This window comes from Limanda limanda, chromosome 18 (genome assembly GCF_963576545.1).
Source record: "Limanda limanda chromosome 18, fLimLim1.1, whole genome shotgun sequence".
Taxonomy (NCBI): Eukaryota; Metazoa; Chordata; class Actinopteri; order Pleuronectiformes; family Pleuronectidae; genus Limanda; species Limanda limanda.
In genome coordinates this window covers 18,770,066-18,787,651 of record NC_083653.1, presented here as the reverse complement: position 1 = coordinate 18,787,651, position 17,586 = coordinate 18,770,066, and positions in this window count along the sequence as shown.

Here is a 17,586-nt window from a genome sequence, read left to right as displayed (position 1 = left end):
GGCCTTGTTACATTAACTAGGTAAAGGATTACATGTTTCTCTGGTCCTGTCCAGGAAGTGCTCAGCTCTGAAGGTAAACCTATTTCCCTCCTGACCTTACCCATTCAGGTTTTACTGGCTGAATCAGTTCTGCTGTTCAAGGTCTCTCCCAGACACATAACAAAAGGGGGAGGGATGTTATACCTGAAAAACCACAAGGCTGGAAAACTTGATACCCCTATAGAGGGGACTTTACAAGAGGCCATTGAACTGGATCTGGTATATCTGATACTGGGAAATAATTATACTTAAACAGGACATTGCATTGTTGGAGAGTTAAATTTCAGTAAAATTAAATTTATATACCCTCAAACCAGAAAATATATCATCTCAAAGCAATTAAGTCACGACCTGGAAAAGATGTAAAGAGAAACCCAACACTTCCTTCTATGAGCAAACACTTAGAAACAGTGAAGAGAAAAAAAAAAGATCCCCTATCTGCTCTACAATTCAGTGAGTCAGTCGAGATTACATAAAAAATGATGAAACAAAAGGTTTGTGGTTTCCCTTTCTACTTTTTCATAGAACGATTTTAGAGCGTGCTGACATGAATCAATTTTTCCGTCCAATCAAATATTAAATCCTCTGGGAAATCAAATGAGAATAAAACGTTGGAATAAAAGAACTAGAAAGGAAGGTCTCTTTTTGATGTATCTAGTGGCGGTAAATACCTGATAAATCATGATAATCTTATTACCGTTTATAATCTCATGGTATTTATCATCAGATTGTCCGACCCTTGAAGATACTGCAATAGATATGCAACACATTACATACATTAAATTCCTATCTTTTTTGAAGTATGATATGAATTGGTTGCTTGTGTTTGATTTAGATGTTTACATTTGTATCAAGATAATGTGAGATGACTTACTGTGTGTCTGTGCACCTGTGTTTCCATCTTGAGATATTTTGTCTCCTGCATTGTTGGGCTATCACAATGATTTCAGATGATTAACAGAGAGAAGTTGCCATAGATAGACAAACCTGCATGACCTCAGGAGTACGGTCAACCCCAGGGCTAATGTGAGTGAGTAATGCTGTTAGAGCGCCATTTTAATCTGTTCTATCTAAACAGGACGTGTGAGGACATCGACAAAATAGAGGAAATGCCTTGAATGGAAGGTTTTATTTAAACTGCAGATTCCAAATTACCTCTGACATTTACTGAAACCTACACGTGACTGATCAATAGCATTGCAGAATACATGAACTATATTGGTGTACAAAAAACCTGCAGACCTACAAGTTTAAAAGAAACAAATAATGGCGATCAGATTCAGCCTAAGGACATTTACGCCTACACTGCAGCAATTAACAGTAAAAGCGAATTGAGCATGTGTCCACTGTAGCTCAGGAGTTAGACCGGGTCGTTCACTAACCAGAAGGTCAGCATTCGGATCCATGTCTCCCCCATTCCGCCTGCTGAAGTGTCTTTTGGCTGTGCTGGAAGTGTGTGAGTGATGTGTGACAGAGAAAGTGCTGCACATAGATGCACTGTATGAATGAGTGAGTGAATGGGTGAATGACAAAACTGTGAGTAGACATCAGGTCTAGAAAAGTGTTATATAAATTCAGAGCATTTTACTGTCTTTTAAATAGTGTGTTGATGTTTACTGAAGTACACAACTTTTAAAAAGTAATCCATATTTAATCAACACTTGTTCTTTCCAAGTATAGTCACTGGGTCTAAAGTCTATTCAAGCATGCACTAGGAAAATAAGAAACAATTGTCAACATTACTATAATAAGTCCCATTGTTTCCTCATGCTTTCCTACAAAGGAAGTGACACATAACTAAAAATTCTTCAGAGGGTTCTCAGAAAAAAATAATTTCATATATTTTATGAGGTGAAGTAGACAAAATGTTCAATGGGTTCACTTCCTGGCGGGCTCCCAGTGAAACTGCTACACATCCTTTTCATATACGGGAGGGGAGTTTTGTTGCATGTCATGTCCTGTACATTTCCTGCCTGTCCTCCTGTATCATTATGTATTATCATGATGCTAAAATAGACCAGAATGTATTATCAAGTAAATGTCATTGAATGACCTGGTGTAGTGCATGTTCTAACACGTCTGTTTTGAATCTATTGTTTGTTTGGCCTTTGGTGATGCTGGATGCAGCTTTCTTTCTGAAACTTTAAAAATTACCTATGATCAACCAGATTCCTCTTCTTGCTCAGATTTTGTAGTCAGTGTTTTTCATAAAATAAAAACAATTTTCTTTATTAGTGTTCAATGCGTGTGGTTTATATATAAGTTTGAATGATTGACTTAACTGCAGCTATTTTTTCATACATTACATGTCGACTATTTCAGAGGTCTGCGCTAGCAACCGACACAATCATTGACTTTGTTGAGATGTTGAAAAATGTGTTTTCATGACTGAGGTCAGCACCTGCAACCCCTGTCAGTCTAATATGATAAATTAAAAATAATTTAATTTATCAAAATGATCTGGTGCGAGTTTGACCTGTGGTTTGACCCAGTTGTTAACCACTGCTAGTAGAAGACATGTTTAACTAGGTTCACAGACTGTGGGCACACCGCCCTTCCCTCACTGACTGCTAGTACTAGTCGTTTGCTTATTCAAATAATGTTAATATTGAACATATCACGTGTCCATATGGCACTCAATGTAACGCTCACTTCACTGAACCATTAACAAGACACAGGCCAAGCGAGAAGTCGTAAGATGAACAGTTCACCATACGTTCCACATACAGACAGACATTTATGAATTTAGTAGGCTGATTTTTGTTAATCAAATCCTTCTCAATGATTAGTCATCTTCACTGACCTCATAACCCCAATGCTGGGATTGGAGACCTGGAGACCTCCATCTAAAAAAAGTTATATCAGCCCTTCACTGTATACATTGTTCTCATCAACAGACAAACATTTGCAACCAAAACTATAAGAGGAACCTCAGATGAATTCTTAACCTGCTTTACCAAAGAAAAAACTATGTTTCCCTTATGTGCTAACAGAACTCAAATAAAGACAGTTTATAAAGAAATGTATTCTCATGTTTATAACATACATCATAATGAGAGTATATGGTTACCTCTCCTGAGTGATTTATATTGCATGGCTAAGCCTTTTCTGTGATATTCTGCTGTCTTTTGTGAAAGGGCCACAGTACCTCTTGAAGGCTTGATATGTGACTCCCTATGAAAGGAACAATATTATATCATATTATATAAGTTCACTTGAATGGTGTCATCCTTCCTGCTGCAGCCCCACCAAACATCTTGACAATTACACAGTAAATCAGTTGTGTGTTTTTTAAATTTATAAATCTATGCAACATAATGCAACTTTAAATGAAAATTAATCTTTGTTGTCACGATGTCTGTATTTCCCAGGCTTCAGTTCTTTCCAGTCCCACTGGGTTTCTCATGGCTTGTTGTGAGCCCCTTGTGTAGCATCATCAGGCTGCTGAGCCTCCACCAGGGAAACTTCCCACACTCCTTTGCCTTCCAGTCACTCACAACAGCTGCCAGATCCACAAGTATTTAAGCATATCTTGTACATTCATGGACTCAATCATTATTTATCTTGTACATCACATGATCTTTTCTCCCCCTGCACAGATTCCAGTCAAATAAAATGCTGTTTATCAGGTTTCTGCTATTGCAAGAAGTGAAGTTCAGTTCTCATCTGTGGTCCAGATGATGGGGGACAGATGGAGGAGACTGTGTCACAGCTGAGCAAGCATGAAACACGTGCACAGTGGTGATTCACAGACACAAATGGGGTGGGACAAATTCTGTGCGATGTCTTCACCATTCAAGAGAATGTACAATGTTAAAACACAAACACATACACACACACGTATAGTAGTGCAGTAGGGACCAAGTCAAATCATGTCTGCTTCAGTTTGAATTCAGTCTGTGTTGATAGTCTTCAAATAGTACAGTGTGTGATATGTAAGAATCCTAAGTCTCCAGATCCACTTGCAGCCAGTTGTTTTCATTGGTCAAATACCATTGATGCCTGCGACTGAAATCAGCAACTGATGACATCACTTATAGGTTGTCAGCAAGAACGAAGAAATAAACTTATTTGTCTTAAGTATGCTAGATTTTTCAAAAGCCACTTACACCCCTGTTCCTGCTACAAGATGCAGCTTGCACTTCTTGTTCTGCCTCTCCAGCTGGGGTCTCAAAATAACTCTGTGGTTCTTCTCCTCCTTTTTAACAGTGAAAATTGTTTATAGCATCTAAGAAGCATAAGATACTACAACTGTCTGTGCTTGTACAGCAACACGCTACATGTTGACATTCTTGCAGGATGTACTGGGTCATCTTCCACCAACACTCAAACGGTAAGCCCTAAGCAGTGATCCAGTGTGTTGTCTGGTGCATTTACTCCCTCAGCAGGTTCATGCTTCTTCTTGATGCTCCAGCTGGAGCGCTGGAGTTGACTCACCTATAAGGAATGAGGAGAATGTGAATATTCAAATTATCAACCGCACCTATGCCATGACACAGTAGACCATGCGCTGTACTTTCCACTTTGACTTTAAATATAGGAGAGAATCTTGTTTATCCACTTTTGTAGCTTGGTTAGAATGAGTCAGGCAGCCACTTGAGTTTGATTCTTTCTTCTATTTGACACTTGTGTGACATATTAATGACCATTCCTCTGCTTGGTGAACAATGTTCTGTTTCTTTAATTAAATGTTTTAAGGCATACATTCGGATTGGTAAATCTCCACAATGAGGATCAGCTAACAGCCCTGCTGAGAATAGCTGTTCAAAAGGCTACATGTTTATGCGCTGATCATTATAATATAATCTCATGCATATTTTGACCAGTCTTCTCTCACTAATCACAGTTTAATTATTCTCAGATCAGTTCAGTGGAAAATGTTACCCCACTCCATCTTACTTCCACATGTTGATTATATCTGACTGAAGAAATATGCCAGAATTCTTCAGCTCATTATCCCTCCAACTTATCCTGACGCGACAGAAGCTGCAAAGGATGAGACATGTCATAAAAGCTTTGTATCTTTCACTTCATATAAAACTGTGAACTGCCTTTATTGTGAGGAGCTGTGCGGATAAAACATGTAAATTACAAGCAGATAGCACCATTAACTGAGGAAGTGGACATGAGTCACACGCTCCAAATGAATGAGTCATCCATTTGCAGTTTTTTTTTGTAGCCACTAGATGGTAGCAGTCTAGTACAGAACACTTGATCATTCCATCATGCACCTTTCATCTATTTGTTGACTAGAGATAAGCCTTAAAGGGATAGTTCACCCATTATTTACTCACCACTATGCCAATGAAGGGGTGGGTGAAGTGTTTGTCTCAGGGGTAAACAGTGTTTCAGCCAAAGTAGCCTCTTCTTCAGACATAATAAAACAACAGAAAAAAAACACGACTTGCCTCAATACTGCTCGTGTGTTGGCATCCAAGTGACCACAAGCCCCTACATTCATATTCATCTTGAAATTTGTCTCAAAGAAATTTGTAGTTCTTATGAAAGATTAGTGTGTTTCTTTTTTCAGTAAGTTTGGTTTTAATTTGTTATTTGATGCCATAACAACAGGGTGAAATTTCATGACAGCTGAGACTGACTCACAGTTGTTCGAGCATGTGTAACAACACACCCAGCTTCATTCCCCCAATCGTTGCTATGCAGAGTCCAAATCACTTCTTCGCTGCAACATGGCAGCGTTCATATTCGTTATATTTTTGCTTCATTCCTGGACATTGGCAGGAAGTAGAGACAAATCATCCATTCTTGTGTACTTCCTTAGTCTTTTGTGTCCACATTTGGACACAAAATGTCCTTGCCTGCTGCACACAGGCAAGGATACTAAAAAAGACTGAAGGTCCCTGTGAGCCTCTAATACATTCCTCACGCAACAGCTTTTTTTCCAGTCTGAAATTCTGGAGCAGTCTCATCCAACAAGCCCAGAACAAATATTTTTCCTTGTGAGTTGCAGGTGGCTGCATTTCAAGATGCTCAGCATGAGGCCAAGAGTCAGCATACATTTAAACAATATATATCTGGAGGGGCACAGACAATACCGATGGCTCTACAGTACATCATCCATATATTTCTAATGCACAGAGAACCCTCTATCTGTATACTGCATGTTTAAAAAGTACACTATGTTCTCACACGCAACAAGAGACTGGAGCTCAGCAGTAGATGGCATCAGTTTTCTTTCTGTGCAGTTAAGTGAGGTAATGAGCCATTGGTCATGTGTTAGACTCAAAATGTTATTTTACAAGTCATGCCTTTGTTTTATGATAATCTCAAATATATGATTGCATTCATGTGAATACAATTTCAATAAAATTTTCTGCTTTGATTGCTGGTGTATTTTTTGGCAAAAGCACAACCCCCACCATGTGAATGCGCAGTGAAACTACGATATAGACGGTTTAGTCAGGGGTGTGCCCCCAGTTGATGGCCTCTATCTTTTGCTTCCATAAAATGGCCATTATTTAAATGAAGCTGGGTTTGGAGGGTAAACACTCTCACATTTGTATAAGACGATCAAGAACGTATAAAACCCCTCGATACACAACATGGTTCCTCTGCCAAGGAGTTTGTGTGTTTTTGTATACATTTGATTGTTAGTCAGCAAGATTACAAAAAATGTACAATTATCAGGTATAGGTTTATTTGTAGGTTTTTTCTAGATATATTGTAAGTACAATGAAATACAGTGTCCTTATTTTACTTTGTAATATTAGCTGCCAGAGTAGCTGGCAAACAAATCCATTCCCATGTTTGTTTGAGTAGATTTTTGTTTCCTTCATATTACAGCTGCAGCATATAAACTACATTTCATTCAAATACAAGGAAATTTGCAAAACAGTCTGGAAGAGTTAATTGTAGATCTTCAGTGGTAGTGGGCTTCAGACATCCTTTTCATGTCCAGTTTGAGCAAAACACAGTTCTGCAATTCAGCCCCAAGCCTCACCTGCAAAATGTCACCTAAAGAACATCAGAGAGATGTAAAACAAAAAACGATAAACATGACTACGACAAGACCCCAAAAATTACAAAATAACTAAAAGGGAGATCAAAAAAACTACCACAAATAGACACTTTAAAAATAATAGGAGATGCAAAACGATATAAAGGGACGCAATTACTTCAGATCTGAAATACAACTACAAAGAGACATAAGGTGACCAAAAACGGATATAACGAACAAAATAAACCAAATGCAAACAGTAAAAGACGAATAGGATTTGTTCAAAATGAGAAGCAAAATAACAACAAAGTAAGAAAATGTATCTGACCATAAGACAAAATGACTACGAAGAAGCAGTAAAGAAATTCAACTCATGCAGATGTCTTGTCTATATAAGCAGAAGGAGTGAGGGTCTTGCATGTCTGTGTCCAGGGGTCAGGTATAAACAAGGATTACGTAGTTGGGATTGTCTTCTTCAGAAAGCTTCCTTCTGAGCCACAGATGATGTCATACAAACTGGGTGGTGCTCCTCATGATGCATAAACCATGTCCATTTGTACATTTAGTGGATTATCCTTTTATGTTACCCCTTTGCCACATGTAAGTGCGGTTTACCATATGACATTGTTGAAATCCTCCACATGTGCATCATCCTGGGAGGAAAAAGGACAGTATGACCGAAAACCCAGGATGTGTTTACAATTTTGCGTGTGTTTCATTTGACTTTCCTGAAGGAGGCAGCTGAAAAGACCCTCTTTAGACGCATTGTTGTATTTGAGGATTTCAAGCCTTTGGTCGAATGTATAATGCAACTGTATGTAAACATGTTCAACAGAAAAAACAGTTCCCACATCTGGAGGAAAAATTGGGACTGAGAAGGCTTCCTCTCACAGGCCGTCCCAAAATAAGAAAATCATTCTGGATCAAACTGTTATGACAGCCTGTTTGAGCAATGTGCATTTTCAACAGTCTTAGAAGAGTTACCATACATCCTCCACATTGTTTAAGACACAGGCCTCTGTAATTGTTAAAATAAGCCCTCAGGTATACTGGACGTATGCCCACATGAACAAGAGAACACTTATCCTGCTGCACATATTTCCTTCTGCTGCAGAGAGAAATTCTACCACGTGACTGAATTAAACTTCGGAGGGACAAATAAAGAAACAACAGGATGTGTGTGTGGAAATCATTTTTGGATCATGTACTCGTGTTGGTCTCTGTGTGCAGAACAAATTAAAGCATATAGTCTCCCTCACCATGTTTGGAGACAACTGTTTTCTTTTACTCCTCTGGCACTAAATCTGAGTGTCTTAACTTCACAGCTGCACATAATGTGACACCTGTGAATTATAGTATGAAAACCTTCAAATTGTAAATATCTATGATTCATATTGCACAATTTTTTTGTAATTATTTGTATGCTTGCACAAACACACCGCATCTAATTCATTGTACATGTAAGCCTACTTGCCAATAATCCCAGACTCTGATTCTGACTGCTGTGAAGCCAGTGAGGGATCTATTCCTGTTTGTCTATGTCCTCTGGCTGGTTTGTTGGGAAAGGAAGTTATAATTCTCTTCATGCTGCTCAGAGAACGGGAGTTCAGGTCAACGAGAGTAGCAAATACAGAAACCTTTTGTTAAACTATCACACACTTCTAATGACAAATCTAAAATGAAAGCAGACAAATCCAAAATACAGGATCAATGAAACAGGCTTCCTGCAAGTTTCTGTTTTGGTAAAACCAACTGTGCCCCATAGTTTATATACTTTAAGTGATATATGTGAATTAAATGATAGATTTGCTGTCTCTAATTTATACCATTGTGAATGAATGCTTTTAAATGTATTTCCTTCTCATACACATGCTGTACAGTATGTGCATGTATGGTGTGGTATGATGAGGTCAGTAAAGGTCGACAGTAATTTCTGTTACGTTAGCAAATTTCTGTGCTTTAAAGCAGATTTTATTTTATATGTGAAGTTCTGCTCCAGCAACAGCCACAGGTTTTCCTGTTTTTCTGATTATTCCATTTCAATGGAAGATGAAAAGTCTTCCTCTTTGTAACGGGTGCAGTAGAGTCTGAGGATACAATCGCACAACTCGGAGACAGAGGTGAGTGTTAAGAAAAGCTTTACTGTTTGTTATTGGTACAGTAGTAGGCAGTCCAAACACGAGTGCAATAATCCACAGGGAACCAGGCAGCGACAGGGTTAGTAGAGAGCACGGTCCAAGGTCGGTCAACAGGCAGGCAGTCCAAAATAGAGCAAAGAATCCGGAAAGGCAAAAACGTAATCCGTTATACAAAGCAGAGGTCGGCAACAGGAGGGCTATCAGGAGTAAATGCTGGGACGCTAGACACATGGAACTAAAGGCCAATTTATGCTTCTACGTCTTTTCTATTACGGACAGATAAGACCGCCCTATCCGTCCTGGAACGCCCTCTCCGAGCGCCTCGGACAGCTTTTCGTACACCTCTGATTTTTCTAAAGGCCGATTTATACTCAGCTTTATACGCACGCACGCACGCGAGAGACGCAACACGCCCCTCGCGTACTTGCGGGGGGCGTGCTGCGGCTTGCGTGCGTCAGCCAATTTTTCTAACTGTACGACAAAGCGACGCGAGCCTCACGCAGCCCGCAAGGCTTGTGATTGGTCTGCTTACTACATCCCGTCCGGAGTCGCATTTCCTGTTTCATGCCCGGAAACTGCGGAAACCACGGAAGATTTAGAAGAATGAATATGGACCAAATAGAAGAGCACTTGGCAGAAAAGATCCGAAACTATGACCACTAGTATAACCCGTCACTGACCGGCGGATTTGTCCGCCAGAAAAAGGCTCTGAGGAGCCGCCGTGGCGATGTAAATATACGTGTGCCACACACGAAGAAGAGCCGACTTCAACAAAAAACATTACTCCGGCTAGTGGTCTGGCGGTGAATTGCGTTGCAACAAGCGCAACCGTGGGGGAACTATAAACCAAAACGAGTCCGTAGAAGCTGCGTGCGTGCGTGCCTAAAAAACGACTATAATTCGGCCTTAACTCTCCGTCTTCATGTCGGAGAGCCCACGGACAGCTCTTGGCTGTGATTGGTCCGCGAACGACATCATTTCCCTACGACGTCATTTCCCTACGACGTCATTTCCGGACCTCAAACTTCCTGTTTACTTCCCTGTAGCAACAAACACGAACACAACTATGATTCTACGATTAATGTGACGTGTGTGTTAAGCCAGCGAAGTTGTCCGGCTGACGGTGGCTCGTTAGAGCACTGACGGCATGTGTGCACGGTCACATACGGTTATAACAAGCTTTCAAAACGGCGCTAGCAGGCTAGGCTAGCGGGCTAGCCACCATGCTAACTGCGGTGGTAACAGTGCAAGAACCCGCCGTCACGACTTTAATTCCACTTCTATCATGACCAGTGGCGGCTGGTGACATTTTTTTGGGGGGGGGCGCACTTGGGCGGCGCGGTTTAAATAGCCCACCGCAATGAGAAAAAAAAAACTCCGGGGTGCTCCGGGGACCTCCGGTCCGGGACGTCCCCGGGAACGTGCTCCTCCGGGACCGGGGACGTCCCGGACCGGAGGTCCCCGGAGCACCCCGGGGAGGTGCTCCGGTGCGTGCTCCGGTCCCGGTCCCCGGACCGAGACCGGGACGTCCCCGGACACGTCCCGGTCTCCGGAGCACCGGAGGGAGGTGCACCCGGGGAGGTGCACGGTGCTCCGGGAGGTGCTCCGGTCGCGTCCCGGTCGTCCCGGACGTCCCGGTCCCCGGGGAGGTGCTCCGGTGCTCCGGGAGGTGACCGAGACCGGGACGTCCCCGGGGACGGTCCCGGAGGAGCACGTCCCCATGCACGTTAACATGTGGGTAAAAATTTCAGCTGATTATTACTGATCAATAAAACTACACACACGACACAGTAAACAACAATGATTCTATCTGTCCACTGTCTGTCCTCTACCTGTCTCACTCAGTGCTCCGGGACCGGAGCTGCACCTCCGTGCAGATTAAAAGTATCTGCTAACTATGCAGCTCCTGTAGATCAGTGATAAGGTCTCTGATTGGACAGTCCTGTCAGCATGATGTATAAGAAACCCTTTCATTGGCTGTAGGCGCAAGTGAAGTGCGCCCATGGCTCGAACTGTCATCCGCCATTGAGAAGCTGTCCTTGCTCAAATGTTCCTGCCCCTTTTGTTGGCTTCCATAGACTTCCACTTGCCCGGCGCCCACAGGGAGGAGTGGCTTCTCTCTCAGTGATAACGAATGGCAAATATATTACCAAATATAATATATGAAGTGGTTTTTGACAGGGGCTTACGGTCTCCGGCACACATTTAACGCTTTAAAACAGTACATTTCTTATTAAATTATTTGATATATAATGTTTTTTGACATGTCATTTTTTTTTTTTTTTTTTTTTTTCATCTCAAAATTGTAGGGTGGGCGGCGCCCCAGCGCCCTGTATGACGAACCGCCACTGATCATGACACTGTTTCTATAATACCGTCAGGTTAGAAGCAAACACTGGGTAGTAGTTAGTGTCGGGAGTCCCTGCTGACTGTGTGTGGAAGCTGGGGGGGAGCTAGCTCCGTGTAGCTGCTAGCTCCGTCTGGCTTCAAGCTACAAGCTGTGGAATCAGCAACACAGTTCGGAAACAAGACCGGGGAACCGCTGCGCTAAGAAACGATAACATCAGCATTTTGACCCGCTGGGTGTCACTTTATTTAGTTCTGTTAGTTGCCATGGTTCAGTGTGTGGGAGACAGAGATAAACAGACACACATGGACTTCTTCTTCCCAAAATTGGGGTAGGCTTCTCTGAGCTCGTCTTCCGTTGCGCCACCTATGGGTTTGGCGGTGAATTTTTTTCGACGTACAGTGGTCGGACAAGTAAAAATCAAAAAGACTCTTTGCCCCCGTCGAGCCCTCTCCGAGAAACGGATACGTAGAAGTATATAAGAGCCTTAAGACGAACTGGCAACGAGACGACAGGGACACGCAGACTATATACACAAGGTAATACGACACAGGTGAAAACAATCAAGGCGGGGCCGATAATCAACACAGCAGGAGAACACACCCAAGGGGAGGGAATGAGGAGTCTCAATAATCCGGACTGGACGTAACACTCTTCTCTTGGCAGGAAAAACCATGACAGTTTTTCTCCAGTTTACACATCTACCCACATTACACAGATGATAACATTTCATAATGTCATGATGGATTTCTCCCTCGAGGACAGGATATTTTCTATTGAGCCCAGAATGAACATATTCCTGTGTACTCTAGATGAAGCAGATCACCAATACATCCGGGACGAGGTTGTGAAACTACTTTGGTCTCAATAATCAAACACCCCTAAACCAACATTACAGCAGGCAAACATTAGTAAAGCTATAGAGTTGCTAATGCCAAAATAATCAATGAAAAAAGAAATATGATTGATTTGACAGTGGGATGATTGCTCCTTCTCAGAAGTGGGTTTACAAAGTTTACTTTCGTATCAATAGAAGACAATCAGAACATGTGTATGCGTTTATTAATACATTATCATTTAAAGGCGTATTTTTTAAACTAGTTTAGTTATGGATGCATTTAACTAAATCATATTCATATTCAAGCAGTGATTTAAAACATTTTCCCATCATGATTCATAGTTCAAGGCAGCATCCAGAAGGAAGATCCAGCCGCCAGTTTTCTTCTCTCTTTTTACTTGTTTTACTGAGCTAGAGACATTTTCTACAAAAAACAACTCTAATGAATCCCAGCCTCATGTTGTGTTTTTGAGTTGATGCTGTTCGCAGCTCATCATATTTGACCAATTCTTTCCTCAAGTTGGTTTATAAAAAGATATGTTCAAAAGCAGTTGATGGATGTGTCAGACACTGGAAGATAACAACGTAGCAACATTCATAGAGGAGTTTCCCTGCCTTAACTCTGTACGTGCCTCCCTGTGCTTACATCAGACCTGTTTGCACTGCAGAGTCAAGTTACATTCTAAGACCAGGGCTGAGGAGCATGAGGAGGACATATCAACATTGTACAGTGTGCAATGCCTTCATGTTGATGCCTTAAACCATGGTTCAGTTTGATTCAGACCGAGTCAGATTGGTCAGACTCAATGTGGTCAGTTGGTCTGTAAAGTGCAGAGACTGAAAGGTCAAAAGTTCCACTGAAATCTCCCTTAGTTTGAGAGAGTGCATTTTTGACTCTAAACTAATTGTTACTTAAGTAATTAGCTGGTTATATGGTACAGAACTTTACAGTTTGGGTATTTTGGTCTCACCAGCATCATTCAAAGATACAAAGAAAATCTGATTTCTTTACAAAGAAATAAAGCTGCAAAAGAATACTAGCTGTACACAAACTGTCTAGCAAGGAACTGCAGAGAGTCAAACTTAGCATCTAGCTGCGGAACATTTAGTATTTAGCGCCTTAAAGAGTCAGATATTTCCCTCAGGAGTTGTGTCACACACAATTTAAAAGAGTGCTAATGTTCTCGGAGTCTGCTTTATGTACAAATTACTGACTTAATAAGATGAGAGAGTGGATGTCTTGTCTTTAAAGACGGTCTGCTGCACTGCCCCCAAGTGGATTTTTTTATTTTTCATTTAGTTTTTTTGCAATAGCTGTTATTAATTAACATGCTCAGTAAGATGTTCCAAAACGTGACTTGTTGACCGGAGTGTGACTTCAAGTTGAGGGTGTATCCCAGTCCACTTTTGCTTTTCAAATATTTGTGGTTGTTGTAATTGTTAACAGGTGGTCCTGATGTTTTAGAGGATTTGCTTTAAAGTAGAAACTGAATGAATGTTTGTTTGGAGCCGGCTCTACGCATACAGATCAGTTGACATAACAACCAGGGGAATTAAAAATTACCTGAAGCACTGGAACGTGTTGGAACGACCAGTCCCACCGGTCAAATAATGAAAACATCCCTCGCATGATGGCCTGATAATCACACTGATGACCTCATCCTGCTCAAACCCACAACAGTGTAGCTCAGCCCTGCAGGGGCTAAAAGCAGTTGGTTTCATTCAGCGAAAAAATACGAACTAACTGCAAACATCACGTACCATTGGGATTATCCAGCAGTCCAGTATTGCAGACAGTAAGTGTGTGTAAATGAGAATCAAGTAAATGAGACCAATTTTCTGCTCAGTATTAAAAAATGTCAGGATCAGGGTAATTTTTGCATATGTTTAAATCAAACCAAATCAAAGTTTATTGTTACATGCACCAAATAACTTAGTGTCATCAGAGCAGAGAAATTCTTATGACCTGGCAGGCAACATCTACGCAGTAGACAGGCAATACAAGATACAAAAATAACATATAACAGATAATATGTAAGATAGTAACATATAACGTATAGCATAGTACAACAATTTAAATTTAAATTAAGGGCTAGCAGCAGTTTACAGGGTGAAGGAGTGAGGAATATTAAATTAAATAATATGCATATATATGTAGTAAGTGTATGAGTTGGGGAGCAGAATGTACATGGTGATGGCGACTGTTCAGTGTTGCTGGTTCAGAAGCCTTACAGTCTGGGGGGAAAAGCTGTTTGTGAGTCTGGTAGTCTGTGCTCTGATGCTCCGGTAACGTCTGCCAGACGGCAGCAGTGTGAGAATTCCATAGCCTGGGTGGCTGTGGTCCTTTATGATGTTCCGTGCTTTTCTCAGGCATCTTGTGCTGTTGCCTAAACAAGTCTAATTATGAATTTTAGCGGCTGTATCTCAAATCTCCTCCTATATCAGTGCCCTGTATTAATTGTCCATCGTTTTTATGGTTGTCTTATTTGTGGGGAGAACATTGGAACACTTGTTGAAAAATTCCAACAAGTGAATAGGTTAATGTTTGGGGCATAAACATGGCTGCAGTATGAGGTCTGAGTTCACCGTTTGCACCGTTTGCTGCATGTCTTTCCCCTTTCCTCTCTTTTATGAGACTAAAGGGACTAAAAGTCAGAATAGTTTGGCCTCTGCTTCTTCAATTTCTTCACCCTTTATTATGTCTCTATTTTCAGCTAATGCTTTAGGGTGGACACTTTGTGTGTGTGTGTGTGTGTGTGTGTGTGTTTGTGTGCGTGTGCGTGTGTGTGTGTGCGTGTATGTATGTGTGAGACAGAGAGAAAATATAATAACATTAATAAAATCTGAAAAAGAGAATCATAGGACAAATAGAACAAGGAGATCCAGTGTGGAAAAAAGCTGGATTGAGCCACGCAGCGAGCTGCTGGGCCAGTTGTACTTTGTGCCAGGGTCACGACATGGGATGGTGAGAAGTAAGTAAAAGCAGATGAGGGCACGCTAGTCATGCGGGAATGCCTGGTTTGACCCCCTGGCTTATCTTTCATGACAGGAAATAAGAGAAGGTGTGTGTATATTGGTGTATGTGTGTGTGTGTGTGTACAGATATCTTTGTGAGGACCCCATTGAGCCTACAACCTATGGATTGAGGACATTTTGGCCGGTCCTCACTTTCTGTCGTAACTTTAATGGGCTGTTTGGGGGTTAAGACTTGGTTTTAGGGTTAGGGTTATAATTAGGTTAGGGTTTGGGTTAGGCATTTAGTTGTGAAGGTTAAGGTTACGGTAAGGGGCTCGGGAATGCATTATGCCAATGAATGTCCTCACTAAAATAGAAGTACAAATGTGTGTGTGTGTGTGTGTGTGTGTGTGTGTGTGTGTGTGTGTGTGTGTTCATTGGAAGTGTTATGTTTGCTTATCTGTGTGCATGTGTGTAGGTGTGATCTGCAGGGATCAGCAGAGGAGGTGCTGCTGTGTTTCCCTTATCACACTCTGAAATGTTTGATGTAAGTGAGTTGTTTCAAGTAAATTTATACTGATATTAATTCTTCTTTATTTCAATAATAAACTCTCTTGTCGTGCATAAAAAAACGTTCTTATTCCAAACTTTTTTCTGTTAAAAAATAACACAGAAGACCTCACACATCCTGCTCCAGAGTATCCTCTGATCCCTCACTGACTGATTTCAAAACCGAACAACTGTGAAATTGTGGACATTTCCAAGCCTGTATGTGTCAAAAACAACTGATATATTATTCAACATGAATACTCCTAACACAACTGCCAAGAATATGCTGATCACTGCTGACTGTGCAGGAGGGGGATCAGCTAAGGACGATAACCTTAGCTTTTTTCTAAAATCTCTGATGATATAAGCCAAATGCCTCCCCTCTGAATTCCTCTTTTCTTCGGTAAGCGAAACAATTCAGTTCAATTCAATTTTATTTGTATAGAGCCAAATCACAACATAAGTTATCTTAAGGAACTTTACATAGCCAAGTTGAAATTTTACACTATAGAGAAATCCAACCATTCACACAACAAGCAGACACTTGGCAACTGTTGAGAGGAAAAAAACAAACATTTTAATGTGGAGAAACCTCTGGTATCTGCCCCGACCAGTTTGGGGTGAACTGAGAAAAATGGGGGAAGAGAGGAGCGAGAGGAGGGTTGGAAAGAGAAGAGAGAATAATACTTTTCAGTTCTATGATTCAAAGCTGACTTACTACAGGGTGTCTCCCTTTACTGCTGCCAAACTGCAATGTTTTTGAGCATTATAGTGTCTGTGATGGCGATGATATTGAGTCCGACAGAGAGCAAACAGCTTTATACAACCGGATAGTGTTCACCAAGAGGCATGTCCTGAATCCACCCTGTAAATTAGGCTTAACAAAGATTCTCCTGGTTCAAAACAAAGTGCTGAGAAGGCTTTTATAAGTGTATATGAATTAGGGAGCTTATATTTCGAGGATAGTGTGCTTCATGGTCTAAGCGGCATTTGTTGGCATGGTGAAAAGGCACAATGGTGAGATGGGAAACTGTGTAACAGAAGCTCCACATCTGGTTTCAGGCCTATTGGATCCCTCTGAGTGGATTGGCCCAGTGCTAAAGCTACGAGTGTTCGCCTGACAACTCTGAGGCAGAGGGATGTTGAACTGTGAGTCACAGGGGGGAGGAATGTTTGATGGCTAATAGAGTGTCATTGGTGGAGGGGCAGGAGGAGGAGAGGAAGATCAACACTGAAAGACCCTTCCCCCTTAAAGTTTTGACCTGCATAATAATCACCAGGTTATTGATCTCACACACACACACACACCCACTTCAGAGGACATTATATTGACTTACATTGACTTCCTGGAGAATCACTCTAGACTTAACCATAGTTGTCACTTTCGTAACCCTTACCTACACCTAACCTTAAAACATGACTTCAACTTAAAATGTAATGTTTTACACACACACACACACTCTTCAGAGGACAATACATTGACTTACATTGATTTCCTGGAGACTCACTCTAGCCTTAACCATAGCTACTTGGCAGAAGAGAATAAACTGGAATTATAAAATAAAGATTGATAGTCAAAGACAAGGAAATGAATAAAAGTAACAAAAGAGTTTTATTTTGTAGCAAATTACAGAAACAACTACTCAAGTCCATTGTATTTGATATTTGTATTATTATGATTATGATTATTATTATTATTACTATTATTATAGTTATAAGTATAGCATTAGGCGTTAAGCAGGATCATTCCAAGAGCAATAGA